Here is a 26,208-nt window from a genome sequence, read left to right as displayed (position 1 = left end):
CAGTGAGCATTTACTCTTCTTTAAGAAATAGGCAGATTTGCACCTAGGGAAGCAATTAAAACTGTGTTACACCTTTTTATCAAAACATTTCTATCACATCCTCTGGTCTTAATTCTTGCTAATAAAATTAATGAAACTAACCTTCTGACTGAGTCACTTAGTCACTGACTAGTTACTGTAACCTACTCAGACCTCACAGTTTTAAACTATATGGTTTTCATCAACTGATCTCTCTCAGTAGTGGAGCATCAGAAATGTCTGAAGTATCATGTTCACTTTGCTGGATAATTTCCCGGTCATTAGATAGTATGCTTTAATTAGAGTGTGGCGATTATGACTGAAAATTAGCAAAAAGACAACTATGTTATAATCAATAGTGACATTAGAAAAATGCATTGCAGCCTGGAATTGCTTGTAGTAATGCAACTGTATTTGGAAATTCGGAAGAAAACTTTCTTAAACATCTTTGTAATATAAATTAGGAGCTTTACAGCTTTTACTAAGTACCTTTCTGAGCTGTTATGTTGTAGTCTCACACTTAGCTTTTGTGGTTAATTGTTTAAATCTATTTCTCGAACACTTTAACCGATGTGGTTATAATTAGCAACATGATCGTAATCCTCTATGTTACCATTCTTCCAAGGTTATTATTTTGTAGTCTCAGACTGCCCACAGATGGCAGCACCACAGAACGCCAGCAGGAAAATTTTCAGGCAGCTTCAAAAATCCTAACATGACACAAAAAGCTCCTGTACAAAAAACAAATGGACATGCCCCCATCCCAGACTTACATATATAGCAACTGTACTTAAAGATGGTCTAAACCTCCCTAAAAAGTGAATTATTGTCAGTACATTCTTAAAAAAATTGCTCCAGCAGTGATTTCCTGTGGAAAAAAGCATTCAGCCATTTGTCGTTTGCCCTTTTTTCAATGAGTTACTGACACTCATACAATTTCTCCTTAAGCTTCTGTAAGGAGCCAATTTGTATGCCACTGTTCCTTTTTTCACAGATCAGATGTTCAATAGTCCATGTTCAGCATGTATTCACTTTAACACTGCTATACTACAGGGCCAATTATTTTTCTTGTAGAAAAGTCATTCTACACCAGATATACCAAGTTCATACTATCTAAAATTCAACGAGATCTGTATATTCACAATTGCCATTTATTGTTTGACTGGCTACTTTTTCATTTACTATTTATCATTCACTTAGTCAGCATTAATTTTTGTCAATGTTTGGGATTAATTTCAATTTTCAGTAGCATGAGCAATATTTACTAACTCTATAAGAATGTTATTTTTATATTGGTCCTTACTCTCACCTCTGTCTAATGCTATGTTTTCCATATCACTATCGTCTTGACAGATGGAGTCCATCTGCTACTTTTTATTGACAGATGCACTTAACAAGCCAATAATAGTTTTCACATTCAGCTTCAACATCCCATTGTATTTCCTTTCAGTGCTGTTTCATGCCTCATTCTGACTTTTCTAACTGGACGTTTGAACTCCTAAAGATATTAGCTTTAAGGGCTGAATAAATAAACAATTGATATATTTTAAAAAACTCTGGTATTTATATTCTTTAATCTCTTTTGTACTAAAATGCATTACTATAACTAATATTTATTTTATTTATTTTATTTTATATTTGTCTGATATATCAGTCTGATAAATCCATATCACAATTTATGTTGCAACACATTCTAATGTGTCTATAAAGTAATAACCAAAATTACACTATACTCCAAATAATGATGAATATTGCAGATTAATAACTAGAACTAAAGGATTCCTTATATTTAGCAATGTACATGTACTTTAGTGAAAGCTGCATCCCCTTTTATATCTCATTTAATGTCTGTTCCCTATCAGCTTCCACATAACATTGACCTCCCACAAATTTCCTCAACTTCTTTTGACCACCACTTCACTTCAAGGGAAAAGGAGAGAATGATTTCTCTAAAAAGCCAAATGTAACTGAAAAACATGATTAATAATATACCTTTTAACACACCTTTTTTTAATTGTTTAATATTCTATTTCAAGCTCATAATCAAGTTTCATTAAAAAAAAAAACAACAACAAACAAGAATCATAACATGTCATGCATCATTTAAGTGCATAAATGTGTTTTGGATGTTTTGTAATGGTATAATGCATCCTTAGTGTTGCACATTTGATGTCACAATATTTTGTGTACTAAGCTCAACATGGTATTCGGCTCCTACCTTACTGAGAACAAAAATTCATTAGGGTTATGTCAAAGTATACACTTAGTGTAACCTTTGTGATTGAATAGACAATGCAAGCATTGTGGTAGGGATGTTCTTGAATTCAGAAAGTGTATGCAAAATGTACACTTTGCTGTAACCATTATGAATCCTAACTTTGGTACCAACAGGAAAAAATGCATAAGGCACACCAACAGGACAAGACCGGATAACCACATTCACCTTCCTGACTTCTAACTGACACATCCGGAGGTATCCCAACCACATACTGCTCAGACATAGTTTTCCAGGAGGAGCATTGACATTTTTATTCTCACTTATGTTGTCACCCAAAGCACTTAATTACAATGCAATTAGAAGGAATTAATTCCTTAACTGTAAACAAACTAATGTCTTGCCCTGGGATTTTTCAGCTAGCAGCACAATGTTTTTGTAATTGTTGGGATTACATGCATTTTTCTCTCTTTTGACAACTGTTTACAAGGATGGCAGATGCCTGGGATTTAGTGTAATGAAAAAGAAGGGTGTGGTAATGTTATACACCAATAACCAACATTTAAGATATTCTTAAAGCATATCAGTAGTAAGTAGCCAAATCATCATGTCAGCTGCATAAACTCTGAAGACTTCTTCAGAAGAAATCATTATTGTAAACCTCTACTGAATCCATATAGGAATAAAAACTATTAATGTGCTTTATGGCAAACCTATGTTGCCACAATGTCATCTGCTTTCTCAACAGCTGCACACATTTTTCCCATTAATCAATTGTTAATGTATGTTGAACATATGTCTTCCACTGCATGTGTGGGATCTGTCCCTATGTCTATTATTAACTAAATTGTCATACACTTCACTGAGAAGGTGAAAAAACTCTTCAAAGCTCAATAATTAAATGACTCAACCTATTTTCATATAGTTTAGTTCCAAAGACGAAATACTAAAGGGGAGAAAGTTTTGCAGGTTAGAAACTATTGAAATTCACACATTTACTGATGTTACTCAAACCATATTAAGTATACAGGTCAACATAAGTTACATATGTTTCCCATAAGTGCAGTCAGTGTAAACAGGAATTGATTTAGAAATACATGCTTCCAGTAATTCTGAAAAGGCTTCAAAACAAGCATCAAGACTTAAACACAAAATACAGACAACACAACCAGTCTGAAAGATAAAATATTAACATATAATCATAGAGATTCCTAGACTTTGTCACTACAAATGCCCTGGTGCAATTAAGTTGGAGTAGCCATTGGGGGAATAACATCTTGGATGTTGTCCTTATAATTTGGGAGCATCTTGCTTCATCTCCTACATATCTTCATATCTTGTCAGGTCTATCCATAAAGCAGTTTCCTTCAAAATAAAACTGAAATCAGAAACACTTTCCACCCAAGGAACCTTATGAAAATTATTTAAAATACACTACCAACTCCTAAGTGATACATTGGCAAGCTTCAAATCCACACGAAACCCAGTAAACTCCAATGAATACACAGAAATGCTCACCATCATACTATATCAGCATGTAAACAGTTGCACAGGCACATCTGTACCCTGTAGGAACAAGTGCAGGGCAAACTCCAGAAGCAAACCCAAATGGTGGAACCATAACATTAACAAGATTTAAAATAAAAGGAATGGGATTATGACCAAAGTAAGATGAGCGATTCCCAGAAATTTATAGACTAAATTAGCTGTCTAAGCCAAAGGCAATCACAAGCATTTTTTGTTAAGCTCATAATATCAAAATCACAAAACAGCAATGCAGTGAACGAATTGTGAACAATGTTACATACATTGAGGCTGAAGATATGGCAAACCTACTGTGCAATAATTTTTTTCTCTGACGTTACCCCTCTCTCCCTTCTGTCTGTCCCTCAAGATATACCTGAAACTGTCTCACCTTCAGCTCTCATAGAAGACCAAGTCCTAAAAGTGCTATCAAAAGGCTAAAAATACTATATCAGTGGGTCCTGACAATATCTTGGCTACATCATAAATAGCATGAAGCATGATTTAGCCACACCCCTAACAATACTGTTCACTCTCAGCTACCATACAAGTTTTGTGCCAAGTAAATAAAGAACAGCTACAATGATTTCCCTGTATAAGGGAGGACTTTACACAGATCCAGGAAATAACAGATCCATAAGTCTGACCAGCTGTATATACAAACTCATGGAAAAACTTATCATGGAATTAATCAGTCAGTAGATAGGGAATCTGTAAACACTGGACCCATATCAGTTTGGATTTATTAAGGGCAGGTCATGCTTACTCAAAGTGGTGGATTTTTTTGAAAAGCTGAACAAAGCAATCAATGAACATAAAATGGTACATACCTCTTACCTCAATTTGTCCAAAGTGTTTGACACAATTTCCCCACTTTGTAATAGTAGAAAAAAAAAATAAACTGGGAATAAACCCCTATGTCACCCACTGGATTGCCAGCTGGCTCACATATAGGATGCAGATAACCAAAACAGGGAAGTTAGCTGGCTAAGTATGCAGATGACTATAAGATAAGAGTAGTCATTGAATCCCCAACTGACTTAGCTATGCTGCAGGAAGGTCTGTTCCAAAATATTACAGTGCCAAAACTATGGCCTAAAACTAAATCCAAAAAAAACTGCATTATTGTGCCCTTTGGGAAGCCATATACCCTAGGGATCTACTACATTAACAATACATCCCCAAGAGGTGACCCACTTGTTCAGGATTTGGGGACTTATGTGGACAATGACCTAACTTTTGATCAACATGTGTCCATTGTTGTAGAAAAAGTCCTTCTATATTGCATAGCTTATAAAAAAGGGATTTTGTCTAGATCTAGGGATGTCATTGCCCCTCTTAATTCAGCACTCATTAGGTTAGTCATTGAATATAATGCCTCCTTTGGTATGTATCTGTCCAGACACATGCAACAACAGGAATGCCCACAGAGATACCTTACTAAAAGGATGCAAGGCCTAAGCAACATGTCCTACATGCACTGACTCAAAGCCTTGTCACTGTACACGGTATCCTACATACTGCTAAGAGGTGACCTGTGTCTGGCATACAGGGCATCCTTTGACCCATTACTGATGGATTTGCTGCACATCAGCAAGTCAAATGGCATCAGAAATGTTCAGTTTAGGGATATAAACCTTTTTTGCAGCACCAACAGAATGGTTTGTAGGGAGATCTATATCCTGCAGAGGATACTGCTCCTGTGGAACAGACTCCCCATCCACAGGAAACAAAGTTCATCCCCATCCATATTCAAGAATAACTTGGATCTATAGATAGGAAACAGAAAACTTACCCTAGTACTGTACCCTGTACTATTAATGGACAGAGGCATCTCCTAAATTCTTTTTTTCATGGATGGTGTCCTTTAAAATTATCTATGGTATGATCCTAGTTATTCTCATTAGGAATAATATATATAATTATTGACAATGGGATGGGCAAGGACAATCTATAACCAAATGGGACAGGTCATTTTGAGTGCAGAAAGAGAAAATGGCTAGGTTTACAATGCCCCACAAATGCAGGTAGCCTAGTACTTACCAATGAACCTATAAAAGGAACAGATAGAATCAATGAATAACTTACCTCTGTTCCAAGAATGTAAACTACATTTTACCTCATTTTGTTGTATTGGTATTTTAGTAAAGAAAGGCCACAAATCTTTCTCACTGTAGGAAAAGCAGTGACACATATGTCCGTGCATTTGCCTTGTAGCAAGCAATGACTGGAAAGTGCACATAACAAAATACTTACTGCAGTATTTTCCTACCGATACCACATATGTCTCATGCTTCCTTGCAGGTTCAAGCTGGGAACACTTGGTAAACTTGTATACCAACTATAGATACTAATTCCTTCAATTTTTAAGTTTCTGTTTCTCTGAGATTACCAATAAAATAAATATCTATCTGTGTACTGGCTTAACGGCTGAGGTCACTGGCACAGAAATAGAGGGAATGGGATTCACAGTTAATTTCCAGTAACTTTCTATGGAAAGTTATTTTATTAACACCAGGCTTGCATGGATTTTGCCTAATTATTCTGTTTTGCTTCCATCACCCAAAGATATGCTAGCTGACTAATTTATTGCATTTTTCTCTTACTCACATGAGTGGTGTTAGTGCTGAAAAGGGTCCATGAAAGGCCAATTTCCTTACTTAATTATCATAACGTGAATAATAAAAGTATAAAGAACACTTAACGCAGTTTGCATTTTGGAATACACTGACTACAGTAAAGAAGAGGAGAAAGAAATGCTGCATAAGAAACTCAAGCCTGCCGTCCATCCCAGAATAACTTCATTGACTTAACAAGTATGTTCAAGAAAGAAATCTTGAGGATTAGTATATTTACAGTTGAAAAGAAGCCCAATGAGAGTGAAAGGAAGTTATTATATAAAATATTTATAGAAAGAAGCTACTATGCCTTCTGTGGAAGGTTGGGTGCCAGGCTGGCAACTCAACACTGCAAAACTTCACTGCCAATCATGAGCGGATGGTGATCCGCTGTGGCAACCCCTAACCGGGAAAAGCCGAAAGAAGAAGAAGAAAGAAGGTACTATAAGCAAGCACTCAACTGACAATTTAATAAAGTTTCTTCTTGTATAAATACTTTATATAGCTCATTTGTTTGAGGTTAACCAGAGAATCCTTTCTAATTTTACTATGTTGCAACACACTTATAGAAATGTGGTAATTGCAATATCCCTATTGTAGATTCTAATGTTGCAAAGATATAAATGAGAACACAGGGACTTCCTTTGTTAAATATATGCTTTGTAGTCAAGAAGAGTGGAGTTTTGCAAGTTTATACCACAATCATGATTTGCCTTTTTATAGGAACTAAGTAAATATACATTATTGTAATAAATTAAGCTGCACAATTCCAAAAATTCACTCACCAATGAATATTGTTAAAAGTTCACTACATGTAGCACGATAGCTGCATTTAACATGCATGTCAAAATATATCATGGTAACTTCAAAAAATCTTACAGCTACATTTATCCAATGTCTTGAGGTATGTGTAAAATGTACTTGAATCAAAGGGATCTCTCCATAGTTAAACATACATAATAATAAATCCCAGAAAAGCCAGTCTGCATCCTTCCTACAGGTATTAGTGTCAGCAGGTATGTAAGACCAATATGACATCATTTACATGAAGATATCTTACACTGAATTCTACTAGCTTACAAATTGCTTCCTATTGGATCATTCTAAACACTTCGAGTGAAAGCAATAATATACAAGTCAAATAATTATAAGTACGGGTCATGCCCTTATTTGGTACTTGTTATCATACAGAATAGATTGCCATCTCTTTCCAATACCATCATCACACATTACAGTGCATTCAAAATACCCCAAAAAAGTTCTTGAAGAAAGGGAAACACTGCCAAGTCTGCACAACAGGAGCTCCACTGATACAAATAAAAAAGCAGATTAGCATCACGATTAAGATTTGTGTCCTTACTGTGGTAGCCAATGACTGTAGAAGGGAATCAGAATATTCTGTTTGTGCCTACTGATATGCAATCATTTATTTATTGATTCCAAAAAAAACAGGTTTGGAGCACTGTATTAAAACGATATCAGACAGTGAATGCTTTCTACTATCTTCAGTCAAGCTTATGCTACAGAAGCTGGATGTAGTCCTTAATTAAAACAATTTGCTTTATGAAGGTTGATGCTATAGACAGAAATAACTTGTCACCCTGGGCGCAGCTATGACAAGCTAGTTATGCCAGTTTAGTCATGGCATGCTCAAAGCAGATGTTGGTATGTAGTTACAGATGTTTGGACAACATAACTCTACAAGTGATACAATTTGGATTTAGGACATGGGAAAAATTATATTACCAATGCTAAGTCATTTTTATGAGGATATTTTACTAATTCATCAATGTATGTAATGCATTTAAAATTACTTTTATACCTTATTATATACAAGATAGATGATAATCTCAGACATAGTTGTAAAGAACAACATCATCTTATTTAAGTATGCACCCTATCTGGCTCACCAAGTATGTTCAAGGGAAAAATGATTAGGATTAGGTATATTTACAGGTGAAAAAAAGAGAGTGAAAGGAAGTTATTATGTAAAATATTTACAGAAAGAAGTTTCTCTAAGTAGGCAGTGGAGTGACAAATTAATGAGGTTTCTTCTTGTACAAATATTTTATATACCTCATTTGCTGGGTAGTTAATCGGCTAATCTTTCTGTGTCTAATTCTGCTATGTTGCACACATTAATAGAAGTGTGGTAATTGTGGTATCTCATATTGCAGATTCTAATATTACAATGATATAAATGATAAAACTGGCACTTTTTTAGCATTAAAACTTATGAACGAAAAGTGTAATGGACTTTTAACTGCTTTTAGGAGAAGTAAAAAATTATAGGAAATCATTCAGGTGGGTCAATTGAGGGAGAGCACACTGCAGAAAATACAAAGAAATGTAAATATGCCTGCTGTATAGTTTACTTCTAAGTACTAAAGTTTTTTTCCATGGGTTACCACTAAAAATAAGGTGTTTCTAAGATGTAGTATCTCAGTTAATAAATGCAAGCAAACAGGTAAATAATAGCAATGTGAGAGGCATGTTAGCTTATGACAGCTGCCATCAATTGTCATAACTGTGCACATTTATTAAAAAAACAGTAAAGTAAAAAGTAAAATATATGCAGTCATGATATGAAATTTTAAAGTTCTAAATATCTTTGTTATTGTAGACATGCTGCTTTTATAGCTTGTTGTAGAAATTGTCCAACATTTTGTACAGTAAAACTGCTAACTGTTTTCAGCAATGTAATTCCAAACATTGCTATGCCATTAGTCCACAAATATAACTATTTCTCTCAGCTAACACTCAATAAATTGCATTGGTTTCTAGCAATTTCTCTTTTCAGCCAATGATTTTGTGTATCAGTGTCTGATGTGTAGTAATGCAGAGCATGCTTTAGATTTCAACGAATGCCAAGGTCAGATTAAATGATTGCACCCCCCCCCCCATCAATGAAATAATTGATTTCAAAGCTAAGTTAAACAATAAGAAGTGAACACAGTGATTGTTAAGCATAAAAATGTTTATAACATTTGGATATTTTATCACTTTTATAAATTTGATGAGACAATTTATGCAGGCTGTTTATGTAATTGGTATACATTTCCATATATCTTCCCAAAACATCGCTCATATGTGTTTGAAATATTAGTTAATGGGTAGAAACCTAATGGTTATCATAATCTGAAGAAGTTATGCATGATAGAAGCACTTGCTGCAATTTTTATTTTACTGATTTATATAATCTGCTTTGCTTCTTGGCAACTCAAGGCCTGCCATTTTTAGAATACTTGTACTGAGTTATGACAATGGAGAAGATCTTAAGTACCCTCTTTTTCTGAGAATTTGATTTTATGCTGACACTAGGCAGCCAAAGGCATAGCAGTTACTCTCTGAAAGTTTTTTTTTCTTTTTTTGAGGAAGATTACAAGAAGTTCCTTCAGAGAATTGGCAGAGCAATAACAATTTTTCTGAGGTTATTCCAGAGGTTGTAATTCATAAGAATGGCGCAGACGTGAGTATGCAAGTGCTAGTTGAGTTAACCACTGACCTTTCCAATTATATGCAACAGGAGTGTGCATCTGATAAAGGACCATTTCAAGAAACTGAACATTAATTTGGTGAAGGTTAAGTGACTTCAAGTGGATTCTTTGTTTTCTTTCAGAAAGTTTTAAGACTGAAAGGAGAGCTATGGCTTAAAATGTTTGTGTTGCCTTTTTTGGGGGATAATTATCCCTTAGCAATTCTAGATGAGTGGAAAGATCTGAAATACAACAAAGCACTGTCTTTTTTAAATATGCTTAAGGAATACAGCAGCCAGTAAATGTCCACATTAAGGGAAGGTATTTCTGTTAAATTATTGTAGACTTACAATGGATTTTGAGTTAAGGTTGATAGAGTAAAACATCAATTAGAGAAAAGAAATTCTTTGAAAGCAGACAATTAAGATATTTTAACTGGATTGCAATGAATATTTGAAGGGGGGATATTTAGGTTAATATCAACAGTGGTAGTGCTGCGGTAGCACTGTCGCCTCACAATAAGATGGTGTCCTGTTTGATTCTCAGCTAGAGTGTTTTCTGTGTGGAGACATGCATGAATGGGCGCACCTTCGTTGAAGGTTGTGCATCAGGGCCGGCAACTCGGCATGTAAAAATCTACTGCCAATCATTAGCGGACCGGAGTTCCGCTGTGGCGACCCCTAACCGGGAAAAGCCGAAGGACACAACATCAATAATAAATAAAAATGAATAATAAAAATCTGGTGCAAGGATGTACCTGTAGATTAAAATGGAACCCAAACAGCAAGTGAGTATACACCTCAGCTGTAACAGGAGGCAGAGGCACACAAAGACTACTAATCAAACTAACAGAACACTGAGACACACAACAGTACACATGGTGCTGATAATGTGTTTTACATATTGTTTAGGTAATATAACATGCTATAACACTTCCTGTGTGTGTCTGCATCTGGAGTGCTTTGCCGTACATGATGTATTTCTTCTGCTGTGACAGTAATAAAAAAAGAAGGTAAGCTGTTTGAACAAATGACCTTGAATGACAATTGGACTATGCATCAGTGTTTGTGAATGTCAGACATACTTTTATGACCTGGAGCATCTGCCTCAATACTTCCTCCCGGTGTGCAAATATCCTGGAAGCTATCATGGTTTGAAGCCAGGAACATCATAATGTCATCTGGGAAGGCAATGGTGGCCCACCTCCAGTAGCATTCCTCTCTGTCTCATAGCAGTGGAGTCTATTAGCTGCATGAAGTGTCATGTTGAAGCAACCTTGTCAGCAGTCCTCCCTTGAACAGCTATTTTCATCCACAACATTACCCTATTAGGAATATCCCTCCACACTTGCTGTCTCATCTCAGTATACCTTGTCCATCCTAGCAAATTTTGTACATGCAGGTACAGAGCCTCAATAATAATTTTATTGTCCATTGTGGAAAAAGTATCCCACCAATTATGGCTAGGCATCTGAAAGAAAAGGTGATATGCACATATCAGATTTTATACAGGGGATCACGTAATGACATGTCAACATTCAAATCATATGTTAATTGATTGTCTTACCTGTCATGTACAGTGCACTGATAAGCAGACAAACCCATGTCTACTATAATACTGTCATGTACAGATAAGCATAAAGAACATAGAAAATATTTCTGAATAGCTCATCCATATATCTTAATGTCATCAGTATACTTGTGCACTGTCATCAATGTATTCATCATGGTATATGTCATATATGCAGAGATGGGATTTCAACCCATGTTGGTGGATATTTTGACAAGATCATGGGTAAATACCAAGCTTTCAAGCTGCAGACTATTACAAGCACAGCCAATGACCAGAGGTCAGAATCAAATATTGTGCATTGTATCTGCGAAGTAAAAGACCTTAACCATTATGTCAACCACCCAAACACAATAACCATTGTACCACAATTTCACTGTGCAAAAATGGTGTTGTCACATTTATATGCACATCCAGATACAACTACAAATTCTATATCAAGCATGTGAGATACATCACAGATGTCAATGTAGACAGTGACAAATATCAGCACAGATGCAACCTTCATGATATGTTAAATGGTATGTCTATCTTAATATATCTGATATATATATATATATATATATATATATATATATATATATATATATATATATATATATATATATATATATATATATAAAAATTATGAAGTGTCATGTTGAAGCAACCTTGTCAGCAGTCCTCCCTTGAACAGCTGTTTTCATCCACAACATCCCATAAATTGTTATCTACAAATCTCCATAATTTCTCCTACTTCCCTGTCCTCCATAATTTCTCCTACTTCCCTGTGTTATACACCTTTCATAACCTTTTTATACACCTTTCATAACTTTTTTATATCATTTCAAAGGCACATTCATACCCATTTTATTAATATTGAATGATCTATCTCTTTCCCTTGGTCATAATACTGTATTTTACCTTATTAAACCCAGTACTCAAAATCTGTATATTTTTAATTCTGTATAACTTAAGTTGATGAAGAAATTCTTATTTACTTTACATATTGCATGTATCTTTTTTGTATTGTCTTGACTTTATCTAGTTTAAAAGTGGAGCTTTTCTCCCCGGGCCTCTACTGAAAATGGACACGTATCCAGTTAGACTAGCCCGGTCAACAAATGTAAAATAAAAAATAAAATAAAAAAATATATTAAAACACAGAGGCAAAAAAAGCTTATGAAAAATGAACAGCTATGTGGTCATGGACAGGTGCGACAACAACAACCAAGGTAAATTTTAAGCCATTTTGAGATTCTCCCAGTCCCTTTGAATGGTGTAACAGCTGTATGAGTAAGCATCAATGAATATCCATAAATAAAATCATGAGTGAACAATTTGTGGGCAACCCCATAAATTGTTGTTATCTACAAATCTATTACAGGCATACAAAGTAAATTTGCATTTGACAAAAATGTGCACATTCTGCCCGCATTTGAATTTTACCATGTCTGTTTTTCTTATAGCAGTACATGTGCATATGGCGAAAACCTCCTTGATAATGATGAACATGTATCCATATGCATTCATACTGGGGGATTCTACCCCCATTCTTTATGACATATTGATGCGTAAAGAATCCCCCCAAAAATGCTTGAAATATGTGTTGCAAATGTCACTGGCTAGTCCATATGTAATAAGTGTATGAATATGACTATAAAACACTTAACGAAATTAAAGTATTACATTTCAATATTTATGGATGTCTAACTATACATACAGAGGTTTGGGTCAAACAAGCAGCTGTGAAGGGTATCTGATTCAGAAATTATGAAGCAATACAAGCATTCTACAGATCCAAATGAAGCTCTAGTCATTCTGAGATGCAATTCTCCCATAGAAAGTACTGTGATATGAATCAGCTCAACATATGGAACAGTATAGCAATGTACATGGCGGCTGATTATTTATAGGTTTAAATTCAACTAATTCTTTGACATACACAAAATTTAAGGACAAAGCTTTTTGATTTTCTTTACTTGATATTAATAAATTACAAGGTTATGTACTGACTCAGGGAGCAATCTGTATTTATTTCACTTTCAGAGTGCACTAACACCTACAGCTCATGGGTCCAGGATAAATATGAAGTTTGTCATTATCCACAGTTCTTTGAGAATGTGCTATATGGAGTACTTTCTTAACATTGATGGATGTATAGCTCTATTGCAATGATCATAAAATTTGAATTTTGTGAGCTTTGCCCTAGATGTTCATTAATATGTGTCCACATAAGGTACTAACCCTGGGAGTAATCTATACACTCATTTCATTTTCAGAGTTCATTAATGCCTACAACATATAAGACACAGATGACTATGCATTTTGCCTTTATTCCCCAGTTCTTTGAGAATGTACTAAATGAAGTACTTTCTTAATACTGATGGATATGTAATTCCACTGCAACGGTCATAAAATGTGTCCTTGGTGTTCATTGATATGTGTCCACATAAAGTATTTATTGACTGAATCAGAGAATTGTAACAATAATGCAGGTCACCATGCATTTGACATAATTGGGTATAGTAATCAGATTAGATACACATCAGATAATGGGATGTAATCTCTGCACTGTGGCATAGCTGATGGTGTACCACTTTTGGCATGTGTGATTAACTGCACTAAGAACTATGTTATTTTGGGTTTGAATCCCACTGTTCCCTTTTTTTTTCCTGTCATGGACATTCTTTTTTTTTTAACACTGAGACATATGTGTTACTTATAACCTTTGTGAGTTAATCTCTGTGTTGTAGTACAAGAATCTTTTATGTAACCGATGATGACACATTCCTTCATTATCTGCCGTACTTCTAGATACTTCCATGCCATTTAGGTATTAACCAGGTATATCCTTATTCTCCTATTGAAGCTTGTATTATTTATTTATTTATTTATTATTTCCAGTTTGATAACCGGGGAAGTCCACTGGGCCCGAAAGCCCGTTTTCAGTGGAGGCCCGGGGAGAAAAGCTCCATGATAATACATTACACACAAAAACACAGCAGAACAGATCTAAACTAATACACACAAAAACACACTCTGTTCTAATAGCATAATACTTTAACAATTTCCAAACAAGAATGAGGTGCATTGGGCACTATACATAAGAAAAAGATATATTAGTGCAACTGTGAATGTTAGTAAAGTAGGAAAGGAAAGGAAAACATCCAAAATAAATATATGGTCAACATTATATATTGCTTGAGTATTAGTCACATACATTGATATCTGCCTGAGTTAGGAAGTTTTGGAAACGTTGTAGCAGACCATACATTCCTTTTGAGTATATCAATTATAATCACTTCATTTACAGCAAATCTGACTATATACTCCCTTGACAGTGGAATAGATGGAGGGTTGGCAGTACAGGTTATATAAATGTCTGAAGTCCACATTACCTTGTTTTGGTAAGTTTGAATCCTCCATCTGATGTTTAAGTTTTGGAATGCAAAGGTATGTCTATACCAGAGGATTGTAGCTCCCCAAACATCTCCAACTCCCAGGTGAGAACTGCTCTCTCCAAGGCAAAAAACACAGCATCCATGGGACCGGATGGTGTCCCTGGCTGTGTGCTCCACGAACTCAATGAGGAATTAAACCCACAGTTAGGACAGCTGTTTAATCTTAGCCTCACCTCAGGATACGTACCCAAGGAGTGGCGCACGGCGACTTTGGTTCCACTTCACAAGAGCGGTGCCTCCACCGACCCTGGAAATTACCATCCCATTAGCTTGACAAGCCTTATCTGCAAAGCCATGGAGAGGATCATAATGGAACTCATAAATAAAGACATAGGGAACTTGCAGACTTTGGATCAAACCCAGTTTGGCTTTGTCAAAGGCAGATCATGCCTTTTAAACTTGGTTGACTTTTTCAAGACAGTCACCAAGGCCATTGATGAGGGAAAGGCAGTCCATACAGCCTACCTCGACCTGGCAAAGACCTTCGACACAATACTCCACTCAGGTATCATCGAAAAACTCATCAGCTTGAATGTAAACCCATACATCACAAGATGGGTTGCAAACTGGCTAAGCGACAGAACCCACAGGGTCAGAGTTGCTGGAGCCATGTCAGACTCAAAGCCTGTCGCAAGTGGTGTCCCACAGGGCTCAGTCCTGGGTCCACTCTTGTTCGGCATCTACTTTTCTGAAGTACAAGCAAACACAGGAGGGTTATGGCTGACAAAGTTTGCAGATGACTGCAAACTGGGCACCGTAGTCGAAAACACTTCTGACACAGATATCCTTCAGAAGGGCCTCACAGAAACGGATAACTGGTGCCAGAGCCATGGCCTAAAGTTAAACGCCAAGAAATGCATAGTCATACCCTTCGGGAAAAACAAGGTTACCCCTAGCTACCATATAGGTGGCAATCCACTGAGCACAGAAGAAGTCATCAGGGATCTGGGGACCCAGGTTGACAGTAGCCTTTCGTTTGACACTCATGTTGCTAAAGTAGTTAGGAAAACCTTCTACATTGCCCACCTGATCATGAAGGGATTCACATCTCGATCAAGGGAGGTCATTGTCCCCCTGTACTCATCACTCATTAGACCTATGATTTAGTACAATGCCCCATTCGGAATGTATCTGACCCGACACCTGCAGCAGCTGGAAAGGCCCCAAAAGTTCCTCACCAAAAGGATAAAGGGTCTCAAAAATATGTCTTATGCTGCCCGACTGAAAGAACTCCAGCTCTATTAAGTCTCATACCGCTTGCTCAGAGGTGACCTGTGCCTGACATATAAGGCCATGTCAAACCCAGATTTGATGAATATGCTTCACCTCAAAAAATCTAGATCCCTCAGAACCACAAGGGCGGGAGACTTAAACCTTGACACGGTTATTAATAGATCGTGCTGAAGGGACAGATTCATCACCCAGAGACTCCCTATGCTGTGGAACAAAATCCCGGTACATGTGAGGCAGAGCACCTCGCTGGCCTTGTTCAAGAGGAATCTTGACCAATGGATGGGAGATCGCAGATATACCCCAGGGATTACTTCAGTGTCACTGCTTGACAGAGGCACAGCAAAATAATAGGCATAGTTTTATTCAAACTAAAGGGGTGGCGAAAGCCACATAACTATGGGCTAGGCTTATAAATGCCCTTGGGCAGATAGCCTAGTATGAACCTATGAACCTATGAACCTATGTGTTTGCTAGAGATCCAGTCTTGTTTCTCCACTTGCAACTTTTGTAGGTTTATTTTGATTCTTAGCTTAACTTATCCTCTTATTGCAGGGATGTGTATGTTATTGTCCTTGTCCATACTTCATTGGATAATTCTTATATTAATATTTGATGTACACTATCTATTTGTACATCTGTCAAGGCAACCTAATTTGTAAATATTCTATATATATAGTTGCATTGTTATTTTTATGAGTGTGTATAATATTGCCCACTTATGGAGCATTTATTCTTTATGCCCTACATGCTATATGACAGCATATAAACACTGCATGCATTACTGGGTCATATATGGTAAAACTGTAAAATCTCATCCTCCTCACATTACTATGCATATAGCACTCTCTTGTTTAGTATGACTGAAAAATGTGCCCATTGCAGATCACATAATTCTTTGGATGATACACTGAGACTGTCTCATGTGTTACACAAAAGTCACCTTGTAGTGAAGTGTAGACAGGGACACATGGATTGTTAAGTTTGGATTGTTTAGTCATAGATCACTGGTATTAGGCTTCCAGTAGCTTCCGCTCACATAGCAAAGAACAAGGAATCAGCCATGGGTCCTCCTACTGCCTAACTCTGCTGAACTGCATAGTTCTACAACAACTGTAACTCTTACCTGAAAACTCCCACCAATTCCCTTACTCTAACCATAGCACTCCACTCCCTATCGCAATCACTCACTAAATCTAAATCTCAACCTCCACCAACCTAAAGTTCCATATTGCTCCCTAAGCATAAAACTCCACTCTTGCGGCCTAAGCCTAACTTCACTGCAGCTCCCTAAACATGAAGGTCCCTCTCCCTAAACCTAACCCCAACCACTCTGAATCACTACCTAAAGTTCTAACCTGCACTCACACCTACTCCGAGCTGCTGTAGTAACCTTTCCTGAACTTGGCTAGTGTGTTCACATGAGGTGTACAGTTCCACTCTTTCCCCATGGTTGCTATACCTCACCAGAACATGTTGCTGAGTTTGAGTTTCACTAGCTGGAAGAACAAATTACAATATGCCTGAGTCCCTGGCTGTGAAATGGTGGTATTGAAGTCCCTTGGATTCTAGGCCTTGTAGTATTTTTACTTTCATAAGCTGTCCATGATGAAATTCTAGTAAGGGTGAACTGACTATACCATTTCTGGTCGGTGGTGGTGATAGGTATTTAGTTTCATACTTCTGCATAAATCATTAAATTTATAAGGAACAGAAAATAGTAATAAACCCCACTCAATATCAACCTACCGGCAGCATAATTCTGACAGCTATTTAGCCTTTTCTGCAAGTGGGAAACAAAATTAAGTTTTAAAACAGTATAAAAAAATCACCCAGACATTTTACTTTGTATGTTGTGCTGTGTAAATTAACACTGCCATCTGAAAAAAATAAACATGACTACATTTAAGGTATTGATAAGTCTACCAGAGTGACACAAATAATAAAGTAAACTGTCTGATGGTATAAAGGAAATACTCCTTTACAGATATAATCAAATTTTACATCAAATATTTTCCAATAGTGGCCATGCTGATGTCTCTAAACTTTTAATGTGTGTGTGTGTGTGTGTGTGTGTGTGTGTGTGTGTGTGTGTGTGTGTGTGTGTGTGTGTGTGTGTGTGTGTGTGTGTGTGTGGGTGTATTTGAATGTGTGTATGTGTATGGGGGTAGAATAGGGGCTGCCTGAGTCAATGTGATGCATGAACTAACAGCAGTGATTACCACAACAAAGGGCTTATTAACATTTGTAGCAATCACTGAGTAATTCAGAGGTTAGAAAATTAGTTGATGATGCCTTTCCTTATTGCGGCTAATGTATCCCTGAATAGCTGTTTTTCTGAGGTCGAGTTAACTGGCCCTTTTTTGCCATTGAATGTAAAACTCAAGGCTGGGTTCATTCTGAATCCAGCCCATAGTCACATAAATGAATGCTGAATTAAGGGAATAATGGATTGTATTTTACCTGATACTGTAGATCTATGAGGCTTCTCTCAATATGATTATTTTGTCATGTAGGCATTGATGTGTATGTTGAACTACACAGACATATTACCCATATCATTTTGGGAAAATAGAAATTCTGCCTTTCAGTGTACAATTGTTGCCTCATCAGTAAAGTTACAAATCACAAATTAGTGCTGTGATGTGGACACAGCCTTGCTGGATATGAATGGAAGCTTTAGTTTCTGATAGATTTACAACCTTTTGAGCAGCAGCTTTAGTGGCAAAAAGTTGCTGTGAAAATGGATCAGATTGTATTAGTCTAGAATACATTTTTCTTCTTCACACTATGCCTTTTATACGATGAATAATACAACAGGCACAACTGAGTAATGCCTTAGTCCAGGACTGGCATTTCACTGGACTAGGATTAGTCCAGGACTGGCATTTCACTGGACTAGGGAATGATGATAATGAACAATGACACAGTACTGTACCTGATTTACATTTGATACTTTATTAAAAATATATCCCACGTACTTCAAGTATATCCCATAGCATACTACACATTTATGAGGCCTAGCTATATGACTTTGCTCTACGTCATCTGCCTTTTCATTTAAAATTATTCAATAACTTCAATAAAATGGTATGTGATTAACTTAGCTTATTTGTGCATCATCCATTTCATGTTATTTATCACATCTGTTAAAAAATAGACAAACAAAATGGAATATCAAAAGTGTAAAATAACACTGCAAGGAATTATAAATACTCTTGCTCTCATGAATTGTTATATGAAGCCTACAAATTGATAAGTTTGTAGTCAGCTCCTGAAAGAGTTCTCCAAATCATGTGCTTGAAGCTAGGTCCTTAAAGAATGACATGTGACAGAGGTGTGGAAGTAAAACGCCTTAACAGAGATTTTTAATTTCATCATATGGGCCAGTGGCAATCCATCTCCAGCAAACCAGAGCTGCTAGACTATAACGTGCCAAAAGCTCTCTTCCAGGTACTGTTCAAGCAGTTAAATTAATAGATTTTTCAGCAAGTACTCCCTATACAAGAAGCAAAAGATAAATCAGGAAACGCAGTAAAACTGTGATTACTAAGTCAGAAACAAGGGAGAGGTATGTAGATGCAACATCTTATGTCTAATTTTAGTAGGTCTGTTTAAGTATTTATAAAAATGTTCCCCCAGTACTAATTGTCTAGTGTTTAGGGAGTGGGACTTTTCATGCATGCTACTGGTCTAATTCTCATGCCATGTGAAAGCAAACTAAAAGTAAATATTGACTACTATTTTATTATTATATTAACAATTCAAACTAAATATAGAAAAAAGACTATGTTGCCCAAGCAATAAATGATAAATGTCTGAATGCTCATGTGGTAAGTGTCTATGATTAACCTATAAAAATTAATTGTAAGATTATACATAAGCATTTATTTAGAACAAGGTCATGCATTAAAGACATTTTTGATTTTTCGTTGTCAAGAAGAAGAAGATTGTAACACTTTTTATAAATTTGTCTGCCTACCTGTATCCTTATGTATCTTTACATCTTTCTGTTTGGTTTCCTCCACGTAAAAGTCAGTAGCAATGGTCTTCAAAACTAAAAGGGTGGCAACTTTCTCTTTTTAAAGAGATGATACTGCGTGGGGTACATCAATCACATATTTGAATATATATTCTTTGAAGGCTGTTAAAGCTGAGGTGCTAGAGGTTTTTTATTTTGTTATATTAAAATATTTTTTTTCTTGTAGAGCTTCATGTGACCATTTGGTGCTTTTTAACATATTTGAAGATAGCCTGCCTATAGCAGTACATACCTAAATAAAGTACCTCAAGATATGATACGTAAACACAACAGCAGCAGTTCACAAAAATCATTTGAATGCTACAAAGCTATGCTTTCAGTTTTCTATCTGCAGTGTATATAATACAAATATAATACATCTGGCCACTCTAGCAAACTTAGCTGTGTGAATATATTTTTTCTGAGTCAGAAGTGCTGATGTTTGTGCATTTAATTCAATACCTTTTGCATGATTTTAGGCAAGAGGCAGTTAAATATAAAACAGAATGGCTGTGTTACACACTATTACTGAAAGTTCATGATGTATAATAACTTCCTCTTCAGAGAATATACTCTTGGATTGTTATAATTACCAGATACATGTTTGGCTAAAAGTCTGGTCCTTTTGCAGTTCATTCATTAAAAATATATTTTGTTTTTCCCATAGGCTAGAGGCCTTCTACCTTACTTGTTTGTGTTTTACAAATTGTCTAAGGTTACAGATGTTGTTAATTTGGAATGCATTAATGGCATTTAAATAATGTACTTCATTTCTTAAACTACAGGTACTCCTCAGAGTGTATCCTTCTCCTTCATCACTCAAGACACGGATATATATAAAATACTGACTTCCTGGATCCCACTGAGTATTGTTCAATTGTTGGAATTATATAGGTTTAGTCTCCTAGCTGAATGTAAGAATAGAGAAGGTTGGATGATGTGCGGATAGTGAATCATGAGGTGCAGTGGATTAACAAGGAGGAAGTAAGGATAGCTATGAAGAGGATGAAGAATGGAAAGGCAGTTCATCCAGATGACATACCTGTGGAAGCATGGAGGTGTTTAGGCAAAATGGCAGTGGAGTTTTTAACTAGATTGTTTAATGATATCTTGGAAAGTGAGAGGATGCTTGAGGAATGGAGAAAAAATAGTTTTGGTAGTGATTTTTAAGAATAAGGGTGATGTGCAGAGCTGTAGTAACAACAGAGGGATTAAATTGATCAGTCACAGCATGAAGTTATGGGAAAGAGTAGTGGAAGCTAGGTTAAGAAGGGAGGTGATGATTAGTGATCAGCAGTATGGTTTCATGCCAGGAAAGAGCACTACAGATGCGATGTTTGCTCTGAGAGTGTTGATGGAGAAGTACAGAGAAGGTCAGAAGGAGTTGCATTGTCTCTTTGTGGATTTAGAAAAAAGCATATGACAGGGTGCATAGAGAGGAGTTGTGGTATTGTATGAGGAAATCGGGAGTGTCAGAGAAGTATGTGAGAGTGGTAGAGGATATGTACGAGGGTAGTGTGACAGCGGTGAGGTCTGCGGTGGGAGTGACGGATGCGTTTAAGGTGGAGGTGGGATTACAACAAGGATCAACTCTGAGCCCTTTCTTATTTGCAATGGTGATGGACAGGTTGACAGACGAAATCAGACAGGAGTCCCTGTGGACTATGATGTTTGCAGATGACATTGTGATCTGTAGTGAGAGTAGCGAACAGGTGGAGGAGACCCTGGAGAGATGGAGACATGCTCTAGAGAGAAGAGGAATGAAGGTCAGCAGGACTAAGACAGAATATATATGTGTGAATGAGAGGGAGGATAGAGGAATGGTGAGGATGCAGGGAGTAGAGGTGGCAAAGGTGGATGAGTTTAAATAATTGGGATCAACAGTTCAGAGTAACGGTGAGTGTGGAAGAGAGGTGAAGAAGAGAGTGCAGGCAGGATGGAGTAGGTGGAGAAGAGTGTCAGGAGTGATTTGTGACAGACGAGTACCAGTAAGAGTGAAAGGGAAGGTCTACAAGAGGGTAGTGAGACCAGCTAGCAAGGGCGCCCACAGGCAGGTGCAAGGGGGTGCACTTGCACCCCCCTGGAATCGGCTACGGCTAGAGAATTACAAAAAAAGTTTTTTTTTTTTTTTTACACACATTCTCCTTTAAGAAGAAGTCCAAATAGCCCATTCGCAGGCGTGCTGACATCATCGCTGTCAGTTTGAGGTTTGTGAGTGGGAACTCACACAGGTGGGACCTGACGACCGGACAGTTAGCAAGCAGCAGCACTTTCAGGAAGAGAGAGGTGTATGAAACAGAAGATGGGAGCGGGACCGGACACTTAACAAGCGGCAGCACTTTCAGGAAGAGGGAGGTGTATGAAACGGAAGATGGGAGCGGGACCGGACACTTAACAAGTGGCAGCTGAAATGAACGGAAGGAAGATGGGGCTCTGGGAGCGGGACCGGACACTTAGCAAGCGGCAGCTGAAACGAACGGAAGGAAGATGGGGCACTTTCAGGTAGTGTGTGTGTGGAAACGAACGGAAGGAAGATGGGGCACTTTCAGGTAGTGTGTGTGTGGAAACGGAAGGAAGATGGGGCACTTTCGTGTGTGTGTGTGTGTGTGTAAAATGCCCCAGGTGTACATGGTGGTGGGTAGTGAATAAGGCTTGAACCCTGTACCTTGGGCCCAAGTGGCAAGAGCCTGAATTCCCTACCTACCACCATTTGTGAAAATGTTGCAGGATTTTCCATCATACTTTTACTGTTCCTCATAAAATCTGTGGTTTCTGCATTTGTGTCCTTGTTGCCTGACAGCTACATGTTCTCTGGTTTTATTCTTGGCTGTCTGGAGTGTTTCTCCCTGGGCCTCTGCTAAAACTTAGCTTTTTTTTTTTTTCAAAGTCAGACTTTCCTGGTTAACAAAAGTTAAAAAAAATGGACACACTTGTCAGACTTCATATTCTTCAGAAAGTGTATGGTAACAAAAGCTTTTATTCTAGCAATTTTCTAAGTGTACAAGATGGATATTTGAAATGTATCCCTGTGTTTGGGACTGTATCCCCATTATTTGCTTCGTCCAGGTTTTGTGCTAGGGTTGAGAGTTATAGTAAGAACTGAATTCACTGAATATGTTTGGGGCTGTATTCACCCAGTATTGGCTTTGTTTAGGTAGTGTTTGGGACTGTATTCCCCCGATTATTGGCTTCATCCAGGTTTTGTGCTAGGGTTGAGAGTTATGGTAAGAACTGAATTCACTGAATATGTTTGAGGGCTGTATTCACCCAGTATTGGCTTTGTTCAGGTATTTATTGGCTTCATCCAGGTTTTTTTGCTAATGTTGAGAGCTATGGTAAGAACTGATTTCACTGAATATGTTTGGGGGCTATATTCTCCCATTACTGGCTTTGTCCGGGTGTTATTTGCTAAGAGGTTGAGAGCTATGATGAGAACTGAATTCACTGAATGTTTGGTGGTTGTAGTAGTCACCCATTATTGGCTTTGTTCAGGTCTTTTGTGCTAAGAGGCTGACAGCTGTGCTATGGTGAGAACTGAATTCACTAAATGGTAGCTATTTAAGTTTCAGTCTTCCTCTTTCACAAAACAGTTGATTTGGCGTAGTGGTATGTTGCTCTGACTGTTTTGCACGGGGTCCCCTGGGTTCAAGACGTGGCAGTGAAATGTATGGTGGTAATGCAGCATTTTATTCTAGCAACTTTCAAACATTATACAAGCAATGTTTAAAATGTGTCCCTGGTTTTTGGCCTTTTGTCCCTCCCCCCCAATAAATTTTGGCTTTTTCCAGATTTCTTGTGCTGAAAAGTTCAGAGATACAGCTGGGTGTCGGAGTAGATTTTACAAGGAGCTGAGAGCTGCAGGGGAGCAAAAGTTTAGTGATGCTTGTGTTTAGTCTGCTTGCATTGTTAATAGCACAACAGATAGTGTACTTGCTTTAGATGCTGAAGGCTGTGGGTTCTACTCCCACAGTAGGTAGATGCATTGCTGATGCTGTATTGTGTTGTAAAGGGGGTGGATGCTGCAGTCTTTTTGGCAAAGATACCTAGTAACTATGAACCTGTTAACAATTTGCTATCCATTCCCTATTGCGGTATTACTAGCTTTTCATTTTTTTATTGCATGCAACAAAAGCAATTTATTCTTCAAGAGTAACAGGCACTTTATTTGTAGATTAAACAATGACATATAAAGTGTTTGCTAGCAGCAACCTCTTTATTAGTTACAAATGTTTTCAATGTGGAGTTTACTACTTCAGAGATTGTGTATATTTTTACTGATACTGGTGGACTTGAGTAGACTTTTTATGATGGAAATGTTCTGAATTGGGCAGTTTTGTCATTAGTGGATGCTTTTTGTTTCATTGTTTACTGGAAAAATGTTCAAAACAATAAATTTAAAATGCCCTCTAACAACTGTACTGTATTGTACAAGGAATATAATGTAATACAGTCAGGAAGGTGTATCAAAGAGCATGTGTATGTTATGTTCGAGAGGCCTATGATTTTGTAGACAGCCCAGAGTTAATATTTGCCATTGGCAAAATGTATTTTCTCTGAAAGTGGGTTTCAGTGCTGTTTCAATGCATGCGAGTTTCAAGAGCAGAAAAGTTTTAATGTTGGTCTATTTTCATTGTGAGACTGCATTGCTTTAACAGATATGTATTAGGGTTTGTGCTGAAAATGCAAAATAAAACTTTCAAATGAAATCCTAAATCATCGCAGAAGTAAAGCAGTATGCACATTAGTGTTTATGATAAATGGGGCAAAATAACCAAGGAATGGGACATTGGAATGGCTGCAGGGGGGAGGCTCCATTTGACCATGATTTTGTGAGGGGGGGGGGGTAGCAAGCTCAGATAGCCCCGGTTGAACTATACCTCTCAGTTGTCCATATCTTTGCAGAATGAATAGATATTTGCTGCTTATTTTTGGTTTGTTCTCAAATTTGTGATTTTCTAGCAAATCATTTAGCAATGAAGCCATTAAATGACAGACATTGAGTTTCAGATGTCATAACCTTCAGAAAAATGTATGCTAATGCAAGACTGTCTTTACGTTTATACAAGAGCAATTTTTAGTAGTGTTTGTATGTTCCCCAATATATTTGGCCTTGTTCAGATTTCCTGCATTAAGAGGTTGAGAGGTACGTGCAAACCACTTTGTAGATTAGGAATATCCAAACATCTCAATTGTCCCCAATTCTGGCTCAAAATGTTGCTCTCCCCTAATAATCCCTCCTCCAAAATGGCAATTTTGGAAGAAAATGTGGAGGGTTTACAATTATATATAACTGTAATGATCACTTATAGATTACCTTTATTTCAGAAATGCATGTGGATGCTCTTATTTTGTTAGCTGCTTCAAGTTAACTGTTAATATTAAAAGGTGTCCCTTTTTGACAGGTATTTTGCATCACATTTTGGTCCGTTTTCATAAAATTGTGGTTTTCTGGCAAATTAGTGGCAAGTCATTAAAGATTGAAGTTAGAAAATAATGGCAGACATTTGAGTTTCAGATTTCATACCCTTCAGAAAACTTGTACTAATGCAAGATCTACCTGTTCTATTTAAGTTATAAGAGCAATATTTAAAAATTGGCCTTATTTTTGGGCTTGTCACACTTCTAGTTCTATGTATGGCTTTGTCCAGATTTCTTGCTCTGAAGTTGAGAGGTATGTGTGTCAGATCCATCACTGTCAGCCAGAGACATTTAAAATTGTGACATACTTATTGCACCCCACTCCCCATTGTAGTGGCTCTGGATGTGTCCATGGAAGGCAAGGAGCAGTTATGCAGTATAAATGTGCAGAGTATTCCCCCATCCAAAGTAGATCACAAATACAACCGTGGCTTTTCATCTGTCCTTGATTTTGCAAAATGTTCTGGTTTTCTATCAGATTTTTGTACTGTTGATTTATGCTTCTTATTCTGGAACTGTATGATGTCACAGTGCCCTGTTGCTCTGTTTAAGTAGCCATGGTTTAATGAACATCAGGTAAGCTTGTCAGAGATTGTAAGATGCAAGTAAGCTTTAGTAAGCTTGTCGGATATTGTAAGATGCAAGTAAGCTTTAGTAAGTATATTGTTAAAGAATT

Source organism: Protopterus annectens, chromosome 5.part0 (genome assembly GCF_019279795.1).
Source record: "Protopterus annectens isolate FY-2018-M chromosome 5.part0, PAN1.0, whole genome shotgun sequence".
Taxonomy (NCBI): domain Eukaryota; kingdom Metazoa; phylum Chordata; order Ceratodontiformes; family Protopteridae; genus Protopterus; species Protopterus annectens.
This window is presented reverse-complemented; position numbering follows the sequence as displayed.